Consider the following 5900-nt stretch of genomic DNA (forward strand, 5'->3'; position numbering starts at 1 on the left):
ATAACTGATATTTGATATCATCTGTAAGAGTAAGAGTTTTCTTGCACTTTGAAGAATGATCTTGCTATATTTGAGTGTGAGAGCTGCAGAATGTAAAATACAATCTTATTTTTAAACTCAATTGATTTCAAAGATTCAATCTGCAGATTCAATAGTATATATATTATATACAGTTGACTGATAGGAAGAAAACAGTTCATACAATTCTATCAACTGATATGAGAAGGATATTTCACATCTCTAGTATAGAAGAATTAAATCTACTTATACATTAACAAGTAAAGAGAACAATTTATAAGATCTTATCTGAAAGCATTCTGTATGTCATACAGAATCTGAAAGTGAAGAAAATTAAGATAAAGAATATATAGAAGAATAAGTGTATGAAGAAGCTTCTGAAGAAGTATAAGAAGATCTTCTGAACAGATCTTTTATCAGAATTATCATCAGAACAAGAATTTATACATGAGATTGATATAAGAGATGCAAAACCAGTCAATCAGAATACATACTCTCTGTCACAAATGCATCTTGAAGAACAGAAGTGTCAGATCACAGACCTTTTAGAATATGATCTTATATAACTCTTATCAAGTGTGTGAGGCTTTCCAGTTCTATTTATGAAAAAGGTGAGTAAGAAGTGATAAATGTGTATTGATTATTAAGCACTCAATAAGCTTATAATTAAGAATGAATATTCACTATCACAGATTCAATAACAGTTAAATACAGTTGAAAACATCTGATATCTATTGAAGATTAATCTTCTCTCAGAATACTGACAGATTCATGTAGATGAACTGTCAGTTCTGTGAACTGTGTTTAATATACAATGAGAGAAGTTTGAATTTCTGATAATATCATTTAATCTAATAAATGCATCTATCATCTTTCAAATGATGATGAATATGATTCTTCATAAACAGAATAGAATCTCATATCTTATATATCTTAATAATATTCTAGTCTTTTTAAACTCATATAATAAATATCTGAAGTATCTCAATAAAGTGCTTATAACTCTGACAGAGTATAAGCTCTATATTAAATTAATAAAGTATGTGTTTGAAACAGAAGAGTTGAAGATTATAGAATATGTAGTGAGTGATAACTGTATACATCTCATTCTGAAGAAATTGAATGTCATAGTGAATTGACTGCAGCTGAGAAATGTATATTATATATAACAGTTTCTTGAGTTGATCTCATATTATCACAGATTTATCAAGGATTTCACATGAATATCTGTATCACTCTCAGATCTCTTAAGAGAAACAGATGCAAATCTGTGAAAGAAGAAGTTTCATTCAATCATCTGAAATACTGTGTATGAAGAGGCTTTTCTCATACTGAGAAAATGTATAACAATATTCTCAGTACTTATTCAATCAGATTATACTAAATCTTTCTACATTGAGATAAATGTATCTGAATGAGCTATCAGAGATGCTCTTCTACAGATGAGTAAGAACAGCAAGCTGTATCTGATGATGTATAATGATAGAAAACTATCAGATGCTGAGCTCAATTATTCAGTGCATGAAAAGAAATTGCTAGTGATTAAATATATACTGATATTTTGAGATAGATATATCAACAATGAGTATATGATATCAATGATCACAGATTACAAAAGCCTCATCTATCTATAATTAATAATAAAATCTTTCAAATGCTTAGCATGTTGAATCTTGAAGTTTTAAGTATACAATCTTTATATCAAATACTGAAAGAAATCAGACACTGTGATATCTGATGCAATCAGTTACAGATCTAATTTCATGAGTGAGAATTCTACAAATCAGATATAAGAGAAGTTTATGTTAAATATGCTGAGAAGATGCAAGAAATCAGAATGAGTGAACATAATAATTTCTTACTTAAAGAACAGCAAGATGTCAGATGACAAGTATCTTGTGAAAGTAGTAGAAGAGATGCTTTCAAACTTTAAGCTGAGAAAATTGAAAAATGATGTTATACTTTATCACAATCTAGAATATGCAGAAGCTCTCTATCTAGAATATTCATTTAGACATGACTTAATAGCTCACATGTATAAGAAATTCAGTCACTTAGAAAGCTCTGAACTCATGAATATACTCAAATCAAGAGTATACTGATCAAGCATGATCAAGAATATTCAGATGTACACTCACAAGTGTCTGAATTATCAGGTTGTGAAAGAATCTAAGAAAGGATTAGAACATGAGAAAGTGTAATATCAGATAAAGTATATAATACAATTATTTAAATAATGAGAGATAAATCTCATAGATATATTACTGTGAATATCAAATGAAAATCAATGAATAATCACTGTTATTAATTATACTACTGACTGATCAGTCATGAAAGCAGTTTCAGAGATGATAGAGAAGATGATAGTGAAGTTTCTACATGATGAGATCTATATTAACTATGAAATACTGTGTGAGATTCTGACTGATAACAGTGTGAATCTCATAGAAGAAGTGATGAGGCATTTCATAAGCCAGTTACAGATAAGATATTATAGAACAATGTCATATCATTTGCAGATAAATAGAAAGATGAAACACTTGAATGAAATCTTGAGTAATATACTGATGAAATATCTAGTGAGCAAATCTACAAGACTATGAGATGAATATCTCAGACAGGTGCTACTGATCACATAGATTTAACAGTATGCAGTCTTTAAGCATTTATTATTCTACCTGTTGTATGAATTGTATCCGCGCATTCTAGAGAATGCTTTAGAAAAGATGAGGAAGAGAACAGCAGTTACAGATGCAGCAGTAGCAGTTGCAGACACAACAGTCACAGATATAGAATCAAGATTGAAAGAGATCAGTCACATACATATAAAAGCTAACAAGTTACTTCTGAACTGATGTAAGAAATCCCGCTCCTCGCGGATTCTTTACCCCTATTCCTATCTCTCGTGTAACCAATAGGGCTAGCGGCCCTTGGCTACACACAACTATATAGACTGAAGTTCATGAATACTATTCATAACTCAGCTTGAATGCTATTATACATTTGATCTCTACATTTTATCTTTCTACTGTGAATACTTCTAGTAGTTAATAGTATATATCATGTCAAGCTACAAACACCTGAATAATTATCTGTGAGCACTTATTCTTACATTTCAAGCTCAGTCAGTCAGCAATCATCTGTTATAACTGAAAGAACTAGAAACTTGTATACTTCAATCCCTGCAAACTCTACTGCAGACACTCAGAAGTAGTCATCTGAATCATGAATAATTCTCATGAAAGAAGTCTCAGAGAACTTATCAATTACTTATAAGATATTATTCTCTACATCTGTGACAGAGAAACTCTTCAAATTCACAAATAAATCAATCTCAGTGAAGAATATTCTTGAGTATCTTCTATGAAATTAAGTTATTTTTCTATAAGAAATGCTTACTATCTGTAAACACTCTCAAACTGAGTCTCTAGACATGATCTTCAGAGACACCTATGAACTGAAAAGAAACTTTCTTAAGTTATAATCACTTAAGATCACTTATTAAATCACAATCTATAAAAGCTTTTACAAGTTTGTATTTGAAATTGACTCACAAGCCTGACTATATAACATGAAAGATGAAGAAGCTGTCATCTATATAATGACAGACCTCTATTACACTGAAGTCAAGAACTGACTGAATTATCTAGAGAATGATTATGAGAGATTCTGCTGATCTGTTCTCAAGACCTATCTAGAGAATAAGTTGAGAGACTTTATAAGCTGAACAGAGAACATCTGAGCTGTGATTATCAATATTAGAAAAGAAGATGAGAAATCTGATAAAGACTACTCACAGCACTTCATGAAATTATAATGTGAATTGAGATCTGTGAAAACAGGGCTCTGAAATAAGACCTGAATAATGATATTTATAAAGAAGCTGAATAAAGATATGCAGAACAAGCTCATTGAGTAAGACTCTAAGTTCTTAACTCTGAAGAAACTGATGACTCTCATTCATCACTTGTAAATCACTGTGAGAATCACAGATCTGCAGAGAGCAGATCACTGACTGACTCTGTGAGAATTAGAATAACAGAGAACAGATTTGTTAGAAAAAGATAATAAGATACAGAGAGATTTGCATCTGACTGCTGAGTAGAGAGAGAGAGTCTTATAAGCTCTCATGAACAGAGTGTATAATAGAGAGATTAAGAAAAAGAGACTCTGCTTCATCTGTTCTAAATCAGAATATCTTCACACAAACTGTTCAGATAAATTAAAATAGGAATTTGAGAAGTCATGAACAGAGTCAGTAACAGCCTTTTTAAGAGTCTTGAAGCTAATACCTGAATCTGTTACTTCTCTGATGAAAATGCTTACTTATGAGAAGAGATCACACTGCAGTGCTGCTGTCTCATAAGCATGAAAAGTATTGATAAACTCAGAATCTCAGGTCACTGTAATGTCTCTAAAGCTCACAGAGTGAATGAGCTGAAAGATGAAAACTGAGAATCTACTCTTATAATAAGCAGGGTGTGAGAACTCAGATCTGAGAACTGAGAGACTTGTAAGAGTTATCTTTGAATTACAAGATCTCTCTGAAATCTGAAGAAGATTTATAGAAACTATGATTGTCATGAACATTGCAGATGACATGTATTTAGAACTTATATAGCTTCAAAGACACAATCTGCATATAGCTGTTTATAAGTCAGGTTTATACTTCTGATCAGTGTTAGCAGACTCACTTACAGAGATAGAATTAGTTGATGCTGCAGAGTTGATTAGAGAAGACAAGTTCATCTATATAATAACTTTATAAGTGTCTGAGAATCTCACAGTTATGAAAACTGAGCTTCAGATATCAGAGAAATACTGAGATCTTATAGAGATGTTCAGCTCAGTAAAGACAGCTAAGCTTTCTTCTTACTATGAGAAGAATCTGATAATAGATTTAATAGAAGAGTAGAAACTCTTCTGAAGATTAATCTATAAGCTCTTTTATCATGAGACAGAGATCTTATAAACCTATATGAAGAAGAATCTGAAGAATAACTTTATCTGATCTTTACAGATCTTCATAAGAGCTTCTGTGATATTTATAAAGAAGAAGAATAAAGATCTCAGATTATATGTAAATTACTGTGATCTGAACTTCAAGATAATAAAGAGCTGCTACTCTCTGTCTCTGATTGAGAATGTGATCAACTATCTTATAAGAGCTGTCATATTCACACAACTGAATATGATCAATGTATATACACAGCTGTGAATACAGTCTGAAGATAAATGAAAGACTGTCTTTAGAACTGCACTGAAATTATTTAAATATCTAGTAATGTCTTTTAATCTGACTAATGTTCTCACAGTATTTCAGTCTTTTATTAATAAAACACTTCATGTATATCTGAATGTCTTTGTGATAATATATCTGAATAATATGATGATGTACTTCATGAAGAAGGAAGAATACACTGAGTATATGCAAAGTGTGTTAAAGGCCTTAGATAAGACAGAACTGTATATTAAGCTTATAAAGTACAACTTCAGTGTCTGTCAGATTAATTTTCTAGAATATATAATTATCACAGATGATATTCAGATGAAATCTTTGTAAGTTGAGACTATTCTATCATGACTGAAGTTAACTAGTATTTATAAGATTCAGATCTTTCTGAGCTTTATAAATTTCTATAGATAGTTTATCTTTGTATTTACAAGAATCTTCTTGACTCTTACAGACATACTGAAGAGTGAAAATAAGAAGAAGTTATTCTATGAATAAAGAATGAAAAGATTATTGAGAAGAATGAACTGTAAGAACTTTCTTATCTTAGAAGCTTACAGAGTCTTTATAAGATTGAAACAGATATTCACAGATATAGTGATACTGTTTCACTTTAATCTCTTACTCTTAATCAGATTGAAGACAGATG

Source organism: Blastomyces gilchristii, assembly GCF_000003855.2.
Source record: "Blastomyces gilchristii SLH14081 genomic scaffold supercont1.33, whole genome shotgun sequence".
Lineage (NCBI taxonomy): Eukaryota > Fungi > Ascomycota > Eurotiomycetes > Onygenales > Ajellomycetaceae > Blastomyces > Blastomyces gilchristii.